At 36.9% G+C, this 15,261-nt stretch overlaps 1 pseudogene; it reads right to left on the bottom strand.

The window, feature by feature from the left end:
• Window positions 1-804: 804 nt before the first annotated feature.
• LOC110267639 (cyclin-dependent kinase F-4-like) lies at window positions 805-4,252 on the bottom strand (annotated as a pseudogene).
• Between the last annotated feature and the right edge of the window lie 11,009 nt (window positions 4,253-15,261).

Below are 15,261 nucleotides of genomic sequence, written 5' to 3'. Positions count from 1 at the left end.
CACTACAAGAAAAACACCCATTCAGGTACACTTGAAAAGTGTAGCCAAAAGTGAAAAAAAATGATGCTTTAGGCTATGGCTACGCTTTTTGGGCTACGGCTACGCTTTTTGGGGTGATTCCTATTTGGCCGTTGCCTATTCTCAAAGGCTACGCTTTTCTGCACCAAGGGCTACGCTTTTGGCGTTTGGGAATAGGCTACGCTTTTCAAGTGATGCTGTCCAGGACCAAAGGCTACGCTTTTCAGCTTTCATTTTTCCAGAATAAGCTATGCTTTTCAACGCTACTGCATCACTTGTAAAGCGTAGCCACATTGTATACCATAGCTACTTTTTATAAGCGTAGCCTTAGATCCCTCTTTTTTTTTGTATACTATAACTACTGTATATAAGTGTAGCCTTAGGTCCCTCATTGTTTTTTTTTTCTATATATATATTCTAATAATTTTTTTTCTAAAACCTAATATTTAGTAATATGATTATATATATAATCTTATTTTTTAATTAAATTAGTCAAAAATTATAAAATAAAAATAAATACATAATAATACCATACACTATTCTTTAAATAATAAAAATTATCCTTTAACAAAATATATTTATAATGAACTAAAAATATTGGGATGACCATAAATGAGTATTCATACATCTCACACTAAATTAAACATACCCATATCAAAATATACATTAGACCACTTAGAATTTACTACTAATAAACGATAAAAAACCAAAATATTGTATCCTACATAAGTATCTTCTAATAAAAGTTATTAATCTTCTGATAGAAGAGAAAAAAACAAATTGATGTCAAATAGAGCACCTAACATCTGCGACTGAATTGAACATATATTGAAGCAAATTCTTGGCTTCTCCCATTGAGCGCAACTGATTCCGGTGTCCTCTATTCGTAAAGGCCTGCTCTCGTTTTTTTGCCTCGGAAAGCTGAGAAGTCATTGCCACAAGTGAATTAGATGATATGCTTAACATGTGTAATGGCACTTAACATGTGTAATGTAACAAGCCAAAACACAAACATTTGTAGATTAGAGATTCTTACTAATTAAAGTAATTTACCCATCAAGATATAAGATTAAATTACAATATGTCAAACTTTCAAAGTTGACTCTTTGTGCTACTAAAGTACTTGTTTTCTATTTTCTTTTTTTTCCTTTTGAATTCAGGCATTATCATATTGAAATTGGTACAGTAGGTCAGTAGCACATGTTTGAAAGTGCCATTTGAAACTTGAAGTTGATTCACAAAAATTAGGACTGAGAATTATTAGATAAACATTACCAATCAAGAACACATAACACAACATAAGGAACCAAAAAAAGATAAACATTACCAGACACTTAACATCGATAACACGACATAAGATCTTCGACGGAAGATCGTATTTGGGAGAGAGAGAGAGAGAGAGAGAGAGAGAGAGAGAGAGAGAGAGAGAGAGAGACTACCTGGCACCAGGGAAAAGAGGATGATGAGAGAACAGTTCAGCCATTATAGCACCCATTGCCCACATCTCTAAATGAGTGACAGAAAATTCAGTAAATAAAATGGTACTTATCATCACCCCAAATAGTATTAATTTGATCATTATCGCTGTTTAAAGCATATACTTACCAACTTTGGAGCTATACAGATAAGATTGAAGTAGCACTTCAGGAGCACGATACCTAACAGAAGCCAGCGTACAACTTATAAACTGCACAACACACAACTGAACAATTTACATACAAAAGTTGAAAGCACTTACCACTGTGTGGAGACATACCCAGTGTAGGGTGGTTGTGAACTGATCTCACGTGCTAGGCCAAAATCAGCAATTTTTATGATATCCTTGGTAACCAGCAAGTTCTCTACAAAAAAATGAGTATACATTGTGTCAAAACAAAACTTGCAATGAAGTGATAAAATTAATCAGAATAGACCATAGTATAAATCTCCATTTGCTGCACAATAACAACTTCATTAAAATGTCAACCTAAATGATTCATAATTGATAGAAAAAGCTAGGTAATTCTTGAGAAGTTTGAAAAAAAAAAGCTAACATACTCAAAAAGCATGTTCTCTATTTTATCATATAGCACATTTAACAAAGGATTCGGATGCAATGATAAATGTACCAGGCTTCAGATCACGGTGGAAGTATCCCCGCTGGTGCATATAAGCAAGACCTTGGAAAACTTGAAAACACCAATTCCTAACTTCACCCTCAGAAAACATCTTCTCCCTGTCTTTCATAAGTTGGTACAGGTTGCATTCCTAAATCACCCAAAAAATTGAAACATCAATTACTGGACTTTACACAAGATGATGCAGACCACATCTAATGAAGAACTGGCCACCCACCATGTACTAAAAAACAAAGTACAAAATGTCACTTTCTCGAATAACTTCCTTTAGCTTCACAATATTTGGGTGGTTCATTTTTCTTTGTGACTGTAAACCAAGAGAAATTGAAGTAAGTTATAAACAGAAAATAAAAAGCCACATGGCAAATAAGGTTTCAGAAGGATCAGCAAAATGAGACACCTTGACTTCTCTCAGGTTTGTTTAAAGATACCCAATATACCCAGAAATATATAGATAATAATAAGATACAATCAAGAAGACACGATTGGAGAGAATGAAGGGCACATACCTCATTTTGGATCCTATTGCATAAAGATTCAACCAATTGATTTCTGTCAAATCCCATATTAACCACTTCCTGAAGAAGCTCTTCGTCAATCTGCAAAACCATGATATTGGTGGATTTTGTATATATGAACTGATTATAATATATCCAGAAACAATCCTCAGCAATTTGATCAAGACACATAGTCTAATCACAATTAAGACACAAAAGCACAAAGATAATCCTGTTTTCTTGTAGTGAATATGAAAAAATTAATTCATTGCACTTTTTGAACATCTTCATTTCACATGAACTTATTATAATTGAGCAGCCAAAAAAGATATAGTGCTAAGTACCTCAAGAACCAAGGCCTTCTTCGTATGAACCTTTTTCAAGGGAAGTAAGAGAGAACCTTCTTCGTATCCACATGACTTTCGTGTGGATTAATTTAAAATACCCGTTACACAAAATCAACACTCAGATTTGTAATGAACCTTTTTCGTATGCATCATCAATGAATTCTTTGTAGTAATGTAATAAACCATAAGTCCTGAAAGAACACACAGAAGAATGAATGAGGGCAAGAATCAAAATTAAATCTCAAGACCACTGTAATTAAACTACGTGTAAATAATAATTTAGAATATTTTAACAGAATTTGAATTTATGTCAAGGTCTAACTAGCTAAATTTAGAGTGTAAAATCTTAAGCCCTGAACTAGCCAAGGGAAAACTATGGCAATTATATGAATTCAATCAGCAAAATATAGCAAAATCAACAAACCCTGATGAAGCAATATGCAAAATCATAAAGCAAAATGTAAAATAAAAAAGCAAATTCTAACAAAGGAAGAAAGAATCAATACTATTCAGATTTAACATAAAATTTTAAGTACATGTCCTCTAATTATTCCTTTTCTCTTAATCAATACTATTCAGATTTAGAATCAATATGTCATTATTCTTGTTATTCAGATTCACAACACCAACAGGAACAATTAAAAGTTACACGGCAACGACACCAACAATTAAATCACAATAACAAAATAAAAACAAGAAAAAAATAATAACAGACGGAATTCGAACTCAGATGCGGGCCAGAACTCAAACCGAGATAAGGGAGAGGGATTAGTGGGGAACAGGCGACAGAAATGGAACAGACAACGGTCGTGGAACAGAGGCGAAGCAACACGACGATAGACAAGCTGCGACGGTGCTGGAGCAGTAGGAGTGGGGACGGCGGCTGGACCAGATTCGACGGTGGCGACACAGCTTGAAGAATAGCAGCGGCTAGGGTTTTTCTTTGAGAAAGATAAGAACTTCAATGTCTTGGTGAGTGGAGAGCAACGATGAAGAAGATGAGGAGCGGCGACATTGAGTGGTGAGTGAAAGTGAACAAGATGAGGAGCGGTGCGGTGAGTGGTGAGTGGTGAGTGATGGTGAGCGAAGGTGAGAACACAGAAAGAGAGGATACAGAACATAGAATGGTTACCTGGTGACACGGGGTACTCCCTTCGAGCTCCTTGGCGGTGGAACAGCAGCCCGACGGTGGCAGAACAGCGAAGGCAACAAGCCCTAGCAATGGCGGTGGAGTTTCAGCGGCGACCGAGCACCCCCTTCTTCTCTCCTCCATTGCGTTTTCTCTCTTCCTCGAGCTCTCTTTCACTGGTGCTCGACAGCGGTGGAGCCCTAGGCGGCGTCGTCGTTTCTTTCCTTCCTTCCCCTCTCCTCTCTTCTTCTCTTCTTCTTCTTGTGCTCCCCGACCCTTTTCTGATTTCTTCTCTTTCGTGTGTGTGAGTTGAGGGATGATGAGAGTGCGTGAGTGGTGACTGGTGATGGCGATCCCTTCTCTGATTTGGGGGTGATGAGTGGCGCGAAGAAGGGAAAAGCTAAGGATAGTGATGATCGAGTGTTATGTTTTCAGTGGCTAAGGGTTATGTTTTTTAATTTGGCTAAGTGTTTGTACGCGTGTATCATTTCGTGAAAATTCAAAAAATTTACTAAGTGTTATTGGGCATTTGACTTAGATACATTAGGCAACACTTTTGAAGCGCACCTAAAATTTAATAAATAGGCTACTCTTAAAAAGCGCTCTCTTTAATATAAAAAGTGTACCCATAGATATTAACATACGGCTACGCTTTATAAGTGATTTTTATAATACCTAAGGCTACACTTTTTAAATGATGCCAGAATTGTGTTTCCTTTTCTCTAAAAAATAGGCAACACTGAATGTAGCTTAAAAAAAGTGTGGCTGAATGGGTATTTTTCTTGTAGTGACCCCACCATGGTAACACCTTTCTAACCCTCTCCTTGTACATAGTTCAATTTATTGCATTTTGTTTCTTGTAACTAGTTTAGGTTAGTTTAATTTCAAGCTTAATTTGCTTAGATTTTAGTTTAGATTATGTGTTTTTGATGAATAATATGTTTTGGGGTTGAAAAGCTATTTTGGATTTCATGTTTGGTGCCTTAAAGCACTAAAAATTTTTTAGGAAAACAGAGCATGTGCGTGCGCACACACCTGTGCGTATGCACCCAACCGCAATTTTCGCAGTCTGTGCACGCGCACCCAGCTGTGCGCACGCACACCAGCTTATGCACCCTATGTTGGGTGCGTTAGCACACCTTGTGCGACCGCATCCCCCTTCTTTTGCCCCTCGTGCGTCCGCACGGACCTGTGTGCATACGCACACACGGCGAGATAGCTGGAAATTTTGACGCTTCATTCGAAAAAAATTGGCTTTCTGTGTGTGGGTACAGCCCTGTGCCCATGCACACATCGATCCGATGCCTCTGTCCACAGCGTTTGCACGTACAGTGCGAACGCACAAGCCTTTTGAATTTTTCCACCCACGCGTACGCGTACCTCACACGTACGCATCATTTTGCTTTTTCGCCCATCCACGCGCACGCGACCATTACGCGTATGCGTCGATCTGTACGCATCATTTTGCTTTTTCGCCCATCCACGCGCACGCGTCCATCACGCATACGCGTGACCCTCTGTGCGTGCGCACAGCCCTTTGTGAGCACGCACGCCCCTGTTTTCACCCCATATATTTCTTTTCTTCTCTTCTCTCAACTTCTTCTCTTCTTTTCTCTTCTCATCTTTCTTTTCCCTCCTTCAACCACCACCCACCATTATACTTCACCATGCACGACACTCACCTTTAGTTAGTTAGTTAGTTAGGTAGTTAGTTAGTTAGTTATTTACCTTAGTTTAATTTTCTATCTTGATGCTTAGTGTTGGATGATTGAGTTGATTTGCTGAATATGTTGAGATATTGCTGCTGAATTATTATTGTTGTTACTATTTATTGAGGTTGTAAATTATTGCTTGGTGTTGAGTTCTTCATGTTCAATTTTACACACACCAAGCACTTATAACATTGCCTCCGTGAACTTCTCTGGACTTCTAAATTGCATGTTTGATCACCATATAATTTGATTTCATTATCTACAGATAGGCAATTTGTATGTAGTTGATGCATTTTTTGTTAGGTGATGCTTGTATGGTTGATTTTTATTTAAGTCACCTATTTGATGCGTCAACATTGAGAATTGTGAAATTGGATCATAAGCTTACCTATTGACACTTTTTGAGCTTTTTAAGCTTTGTGGACTATGCTTGTCATGTTTTCCACTTCATGTCAGTTAAGTGTTGCTTCATTATCCATTTCACAATTCCTTGATTCTTGCTTGAATACTTTCATGATTATTGCTTATTTGTTTATCTTAACCTACAAGTTTTCTTTTAAAGTATTTCAAGCACACTAGGATGAGTGAGGTGCATGTTATTTTGTATACTTGTGACCTAGCTTACCATGCTAGTGTGTGTGTGTTCTAAATCGTGCACAACTTAGAATACACACACTTGTTTTCATGTCACAAACTTATTCACTCACCTCATTCTAGTGAATACCGCCTCATCCCAACACTCTTTGCTTCCTTGTTTTTGCATTCACTTGTCTATCCATCCTGTTTTCTATTTTTCATGGATGAGTCGCTATGTACAACAAGGGAAGCGGGAGGAAGAGCATGCAGCAGCCGATTGATCCACCAGCTGAACGTGGCAATCCGAGGTCACCATACCCCCGTCGCTCACCTTTAGTTGCACCGCAGACGGTGCAAATCCTTAAGTGTGGGGAGGTCGTCACGGATTGACCATCTTGGGTGACATACTCTAATCCTAACACTTTCATCTTCTTTTTGAATTTTTAGTTGCATTTTTCTTTTCTTAGTTGGTACATATGTTAGTACTTTAATTGCATTTCTCTCAGTTTATTGCATTTCTTTGCGTATGCATAATAAGCTTAGTCAATTTAATGAAATTTTCCAAGAAAAAAATTCTTGATAGGGCATTATCATCCTAATTGATTTCAGTTGGGACTTTTGATTGAAACTTGCTTGAAATATATTGTGGAACATATTTTTGAGTCATGAACACACAACCTTGTGAGTTTTTGAGCCTCATTGTGTGGTTACAATATATAACCACTATCTTTATTCTTGTGTGTGTTATTCTCTTTTTATGATTGCAATCTTTGATTTGTTTGATTCTTTATGTCCATTGTTTGATGTATATGTGCATTTATGTGATTGAGGCCATCTTTTCATTAAGCTCACTTGTCCCAAATAGCCTACCCTTTTATCTCCCATTGTTAACCAACTTTGAGCCTATTTCAATCCCCATTTGTTCTTAAAGCTAGCACATTACTAGTCTTGAAGTGAAAAATAATAAATGTCCTTCATTTGGATCTTTGATTAACTTAGGCTAGTGAGAGTGTATCATCAAAGTGTGGGAAAGTTTGGGAACTTTGGTTGAGGTAAAAGTGGATTTTTGCACTTTGTTGAAAATCTTGGGAATTGGGTACATACTCATGCATCAAATGCTTAAGCCATATGCATTCTCACTTTTGTATATATTTTACTTTCAAAAAAAGAGAGAAAGAAAGGGGACAAAATGCCTCAAAGTTTGAGAAATAAAAATGCATATGAGTTGTGATTAAAGAGAAAATACATGAGTGTGTGAGAAAAGTGAGAAATAGATAGTTAGGCTTGCTTTGAGTTGTATAGGTTGTTAAGTAGGTTGGGTGAGAGCTTAGGCTAATCAAAGATGCAAATATCAAGCTCACTTAACCATATATAACCTTACCTTTATCCTAGCCCCATTACAACCATAAAAGTCCTCATGATACTTGTATGCATGCATTGAATAAGTGTTGATTTTTAGATGAAAGACAAATCTTAGAAAGCATGATTGGAAGAGAAATGAGTGAAATGACCCTATACACTTAAGTGATTAAAGCGGATACACATCCAGTGAGGGTTCGATTGCTCAAATTCTATGTTTCCACCTATACTTAATTCCTTTCTTGCAAGTTTGTAAATGCTTTTCAATAACTCTAATCAATTATGGATTTGACTTGGTTGAGATTGCTTTAGCCCTTATATGTATATATGTATTGTTGGAAATTTATTTATTTTGACTAAGTGGTGGGATTCATATAGGTAGATTGCATATAGGTAGTTTTCTTGCCTTGAATAAATGTTCTTTCCCCTTCCCATCTCCTTTGGTATAGCATGAGGACATGCTATTGTTTAAGTGTGGGGATGTGAAGAATCCACATTTTATAATATTTATTTGCTCTATTTGGGTGAATTTCATCAACTTTTCCTACACTTATTCCTTTAAATAGCATAGTTTTCTAATTCTCCCTAGATTTGTGCTTTATTGTAAAAACATACTTATTAGGCCTTAAAATAGCTAATTTTATTCCACTTTTATTCCATTCGATGCCTTGATGTGTTTGATGAGTAATTTCAGGATTACAAGACTAATACAGATGGAAGAAGTGATGGAAAAGCATGCAAAAAGGGAAAAAGCATGAAGAAATGAAGTTTTGGAAGATTCAACTTCTATGCGTGCGCACAGTGATGCGTGCGTACGCACACGCGCAAGTTTGGCGACGCATACGCGTGGGAGTGAATTTTGCCAAAAGACGCGTATGCGTCGCAGCCAGCACATGACTCAGTTAATGGAAAACACTGGGGGTGATTTCTGGGCCTCTAGAGCCCAGTTTTGGGACTCTCTGAAGCTGATTCTTCCTATATCAAGCAAGGCCTCATTCAATGTGAAGGGGGGAGAAATTAGGGCTAGTTTGCATCATGTAGTTTATTTTCTAGAGAGAGAAGCTCCCTCCTCTCTCTAGAATTAGGGTTAGCTAGCTTAATTTCCTTGAAATTTCTACTTTTGATTCTTGTTTTAATCTAGTTTCTTTCGCCTTTCTTTTTTTATTGTCTTAATCTCTTTAGTTTATCATGTTAATTTCTCATTTTGTTGCTTTTTATGCTTATGAACACTCTTGTCATTTTAATTTATATTTAATACAATTTATGTTTTCTTGTCATTTATTGCTTTATTGAGTTGCCATCTTTACTTTTCTTGCTTGGTAGTTGTAGCATTTATTATTTATTGTCATTTTACCATGCTTTATTTTCACACCCACCAAGTGTTTGACAAAATGTTTGGTTAGGCTTTTTGCATAGTTTTTCTCACTCTTGTTGAGAAATTGTATGGTTTGGGTGAACTTGAGTGGTGGATGTCCATTCCCCATTGTGTGAGGGTTGTTAATTAATTTGGTTTCTACTAACGCTAGTCTTTCACTAAGTTAATTAGTGAGTTAATTAGGACTTGTGGATTGAGATTAATTATACCTAGTTGACTTGTCCTCGATGTAGGGTTGACTAATTGGGATTAATCCACATATAATACCATGTTTGTGGTCCACAACTAGGATAGGAATCCTTAATCACCCACTTCTTGCCAAGAGTGCTTTTTAGCTTTCAATTGCCATTTTCATTGTCTTTACTTGCCTTCATTTAATTTCCTGCATGTTAAGTTACCTTCTTGTATTTTTAATTTCTTGCCAATTGTTATCATCCAATCCCCATTTCCCTATAGCCAATAATAGACACTTAATTGCAACTCCTAGGGAAGACGACCCGGGACTTAAATCTCCTGGTTACTTTTGTATTAATTGTGACATCTTTAGGATTATAATTTGATTGATGATCAATTGTTGGGTTTGGACTATACTTGCAACGTCAATCCTATTTTTAGTGCGAAAATCCAAACCCATGCTCTTGGTCATTGTCAAAATTTAATTGATGAGTCCATATTTATTGGTGTATTTTGACTCAAATAGGATGGATTCTAGCACATGAACTCACACTTAAGCACCAAAATAGCATAATTTTGTGTTTTGTCCCCAATTTGATCATAAATGTGAAAACATGCAATTTTGTACTTGAAATGAGCAATTTAATTCCACTTTTCTTTCATTTGATGCCATGACATGTTTGCTGAGTGTTTTCAGGCCTTAGAGGCAAGAATGGATAGCCAAAAGTGGAAGAAAGCATGTACAAGGGAGAAAACATGAAGAAAACAAGGAAAAGCACACACAACAAGGTGTGCGTGCACACAAGCCAGCGTGCATACGCACAAGAGGAAATTTGCATGTGTGCGTGCGCACAAATACCCGTGCGTACTGATTTGCAAGGATTTATACCGGTTCAGAATTCCACAAAATAATTTAGTTGTTAGTATAGTCTAAACTAATAGTCAATCCTTGAATCAAATTAAATTTGGTTTTGTCACAAGTACAAACCCCAATAAAAATTAACCGAAGTATTTGAACTCCGGGTCGTCTCACAAGGAATTGCAATGAAGTGTTCAATCATTGACTATGAAAATGCAAGGGGGTTTGGTTTTATATTTTGGCAAGAAAATAAATGGCAGGCAAGGTAAAAGAACAACATAAAAGAAAGTGAAACTCTTGGCTAGACTTAGGTAACTGAGATCACTATCCTTGTCAACAATTCAAATATTGATAATTATGAAGAACCGAGCGCATTAGGTCTACTCACTAAAGTCTTAAGTACGTAATGTCTACTCCTAGGCTTGGAGTACGTCAAATGGCTTGATCAACACCAATCCATAAGTCCCAACCTAGCTACTAATCAACTTAGTAGTAGGGTAGAGTCAATGGTTATCAAATTGATCCCCAAGGGTTCTAGAATTACCAATTCAATGAAGCCCAAGGACTCAAGATCACTCAATTTCCTTAGCCTAGGCCAAGAGTAAAGAAAAATACTAAAAAATTATAGGAAGCATTATATCAAACACCTAATGTACAATAAAAGTAAACATCGCAAAATGCTAAAATTAAGGAAACCCATAACTATCATAAGCAAGAAATCAATAATAGCAAGCAAGATCAACATAAAAGCAACATAGAAAAATGAAATTGCATTAAAAGGAAATTAGATCTAACATTGTTCATCAACATAAAAGAGAGCAAAATGGGAAATTAACATTACAACTAAGACAATCAAGATGTAGAAATAAGAAATTATAAAAGAAACAAGATGAAATCAAGTAATTAATTCAAGATCCCAGACAATTTAACCTAATCCTAATCTAATTCTAGAGAGAAGAGGGAGCTTCTCTCTCTAGAAAACTAACTAAAGGCTCATGTTGACTAACTAATTGCTCCCCCTTTGCTTGGACTTCAATTCTGCATGAAATACACTCAGAAATCGCCCCAACATTTTGCCTTTAAATGGATCACGTGTGAGTATCGGTGCGTACGCGCCATGTGCACGTGCGCGTCGATTGGCTATTTCTTCATCCGCGCGTACGCGTCATGTACTCGTGCGCGTTGATGTGCAATGTTGTTTCTGCGCGCGCACACCTTGTACGCTTGTGCGCCCCCTGAAGCATCCCAAATCTTTGTTTTCTCATGCATTCTCCACTTTGTATGCTTTTCTCCTCATTTCATCCATCCAATACTTATCTCATAGACCTGAAATCACTCAACAAACACATCAAGGCATCGAATGGAATTAAAGTAAATTAAAATCACCAATTTAAGGACTGATAAACTACTATTTCATGGTTTATCTTGTACTCAATTGAGTGGTTTTTATCAAGTCTTCACCCACTTATTCATATAAATTGCATGGTTTTACCATTCCTTCCTCATATTATGTGATTTATAAAAACATGTTTCCTATGCTTTATTAATATTAAAATTTATTTATCCTTTATTACCATTCGATGCCGTGATTTTTGTGTTAAGTATTTTCAGTTTTCATAGGGCAAGAATGACTTAGAGGACAGAAAGGAAACATACAAAAATGGAAGGAAAGCATAAAAATAGAGTTTTGAAGAGAAGGCAGCGACGCGAACGCATGGATGACGCGGACGCGTGACTTGAGCGGAACGCATACGACGCGGACGCGTAACTGACGCGTATGCGTGACCAGGAAAAACTCCAGATGACGTGAACGCGTGACCCACGCAAATGCGTGACAGACGCCACATGCAGAAACTGCAGAAAATGCTCCCAACGATTTCTGAAACCCTTTTCGGCCCAGATCTAAGTCCAGAAACACAGATTAGAGGCTATAAAGTGGGGGAATGTATCCATTCAAGGAGATATTCTATTATTCAGTTTTCATAATCTAGATGTAGTTTTTAGAGAGAGAGATTCTCTCCTCTCTCTTAGGATTTAGAATTAGGATTCCTCTTAAAGGAATTAGGATTTCTTCCTCTCAATTCCCAGGTTTAATATTCCTTTTTATTTATTTTCTCAATTTAGTTTATAAACTCTTTATGTTTGGATTGATTTTCTTTTATTAATACAATTTGACGTATTTCAGAATTATGATTGCTTTCCTTTATTTATATAAATAATTTAGATTTTTCCCTTTTGGCTTTGGTTGATTAATTGGTGACTCTTGAGTTGTCAAACTCATCGTGATTGATAATTGTTATCTTTGCTGATTGATTTAAATTCCTATAACTCTAGTCTTTCCTTAGGAGTTGACTAGGACTTTAGGTGTTAAATTGATTTATCCACTTGACTTACCTTCATAGTTAGAGGTTGACTTAGTGGGAGCAAACAAAAAAAATATATAATTCTCATCACCATTGATAAGGATAACTAGGATAGGACTTCCAGTTTTCATACCTTGCCAAGAGTTTTATTAATTATTAATTTATTAATTCCTGTAATTTATTTCCCTTGTTCAAACCTTTTAAAACCCAAAAATACTGTTTTCCATAACCAATAATAAATACACCTCCCTGCAATTCCTTGAGAGACGACCCGAGGTTTAAATACTTCGGTTATAAATTTTATTGGGTTTTGTTACTTGTGACAACTAAACTTTTGTACGAAAGGATTCTCTGTTGATTTAGAAACTATACTTACAACACGATTAATAATTCTATAAATTTCTTTACTGGCAGAAATCCGATCCTCAAAATGGCGCCGTTGCCGGGAAATTGCAAACGTGTGCCTTATTATTGGTTACTGTAAATATTTTTCTTTTACTTGTTTATTTGTTTTTTTGTTTTCCCTTTTTCTATTTCTATTAGCTACTATGAGTTCTAACCCCTCTTGCTTTGAGTTTGGTTCTAATTTTTTTGGAAGGAATGGAAGCTATAACAGGACTATGCATCATGGTCAAAGCAATCAAAAATGGATGGAGCCAAGAGAATCTGATCAACCCTTTAGGCAACAACACCTTCCAAGATATCATGGATAAGGACCATTCTACAATGCATACCAAGCTGATAGGTATGGTGGACCCCTTGGTAGTTACCAACAAATCCCACCCTGTGCTTGTAGACCATCTTCTCAACATAGCTTCGAACCACCACACTCACAAGCTCCTTTTCACCATTCACCAACGTATGATCCTTATCCACCCCAATTCCAATCCAATTGCTCCCAAGAACCACCACTTCCCTATGTACCATGTCCATATCCATCACCTCAAGAATCACAGGCTCGCCTCAAGGAAACAGTAGATCAATTTCATGCAACCCTTCATCAACTGGAGCAAGCAATAAATCAATTATCTTCCAGACGTTCGGACACTCAAGGAACTCCCATAGCTCCATATGGACAATCTAATGAAGAACGTAGCTTGAAGGAGACACTGAAAACTCCAGTGGACAGTAAGGAGCATGACTTTGTATTGGAACAAGTAGAGGAAGCTGTCATTATAGAAGAAGAGTTGATTGAAGACTTAGGAGATGCTGAACCTCCTTGGGAATCGAGAACTATAAAGGATTCCACCGAGACGCTTGAAATTGATGCTAAGGAGGATAGTGCACAACCTCCAAGGCATATACCTTGTGAAGAATTGAGCGGAACAGATCAAGAAGCTGATTCCCTTAGCAGTGATGATCATGAATCAAACTCTCCTAGTAATGAACTTACATCTACGAGTGAATTCTTTGAGACTGAAGCATCTTCCCCGAGTGAATACGAAGATGATGCAGAGGTAGACTTTTCTCAACCTCCAAATTATGACTCGAGTGATAAGGAAGAAATCGAGGACTTTGATCAAGACATTGTTGAAATTGAAAAAGTTTGCAAGGAAGTGGAAGAATTAACTGAAGACTACACGGGAGTAGAGCTTGCAAAACCACTGAAAACACCTACCCCAAGGCCATTACCGCTCAATACAAACTTCAAGTGGGTAAAATCCTTAACTTTTATCTTTACTTTTCCACTTGAATATGGTTTACTTGAAACAGATGGCCAGCTTAGAGCTCTTTGCGGCTTTAAGAGTATAAGGGACATGACTCGCACTCAGAGCTGGTATGCAAGATTCAATGAAGTTTCACACTTCAAATTGAGGTGCAAAGATTGGTGTCGAGCTCAATTGAAAGGATCTCGAAAGCTGTTTGGTCGCTGCAGTGAGAATTCAGATTGCTCACCACCCAGCTGGAATAATGCAGATCAAGACAAAGACGGTGTAAAGGCAAAGTTTGGGATCCTGGAGTCTGTCCTGACATTCAGCACACTGGAAGCCTGAGAACCTATTTAAAATTGCTCAAGGGATTTACGTGCCTTGTTTGGGACCCCGGAGGCTGTTGGCATTCTGAAAGAGACGAAAGATTGTTGGTTTAGAAGTTATAGTAAACTCTCGTTGCAAGTATAGTTACTAAACCAAGCAATCAACCTTTCTTACAAACGTTTTGGTTATCACAAGTAACAAACCCCTTTAAGATTGATAACCAAGTATTTAAACCTCGGGTCGTCTTCTCAAGGAATTGCAGGGAGGTGTTCTTATTATTGGTTATGAGTTTGTAAATTGGGGGTTTTTAATGTATAAGATAAAAAGCGAGAATGGTAAATGGAAAGAAAGTAAATTGTATTAAATTAAATAGATAATAAAACTCTTGGCAAGGTATGAAAACTGGAAGTCCTATCCTGGTTATCCTTATCAATTGTAATGAGAATTGGATTTTTCTCCCACTTTGTTAACCTCTAATTATGAAGGTAAGTTAAGTGGATGAATTAATTCTAATTCCTCAAGTCCTAGTCTTTCCTTGGGAAAAGTTAGAGTTAGTGGAACTCGAATTAATTCTTGAAGAATTCCAATTTAAAATTAACAATGATTTTGATAACTCAAGAGTCTCCAATGACTCAACCAAAGCCAAAAGGGAAAAATCCAAATTATTTATATAATAAATAAAAAAAAGCAATCATAATTCTGAAATACCTCAATTAGCACTAATAAAGATATCAAATGTAACATGGAAGAGTTCATAAA

This window comes from Arachis ipaensis, chromosome B2 (assembly GCF_059453495.1).
Source record: "Arachis ipaensis isolate K30076 ecotype BB chromosome B2, ASM5945349v1, whole genome shotgun sequence".
In the NCBI taxonomy this organism is placed as follows: Eukaryota; Viridiplantae; Streptophyta; class Magnoliopsida; order Fabales; family Fabaceae; genus Arachis; species Arachis ipaensis.
Note: the sequence above shows the minus strand (reverse complement) of the source record. Positions and strands in the feature narration are given on the sequence as shown.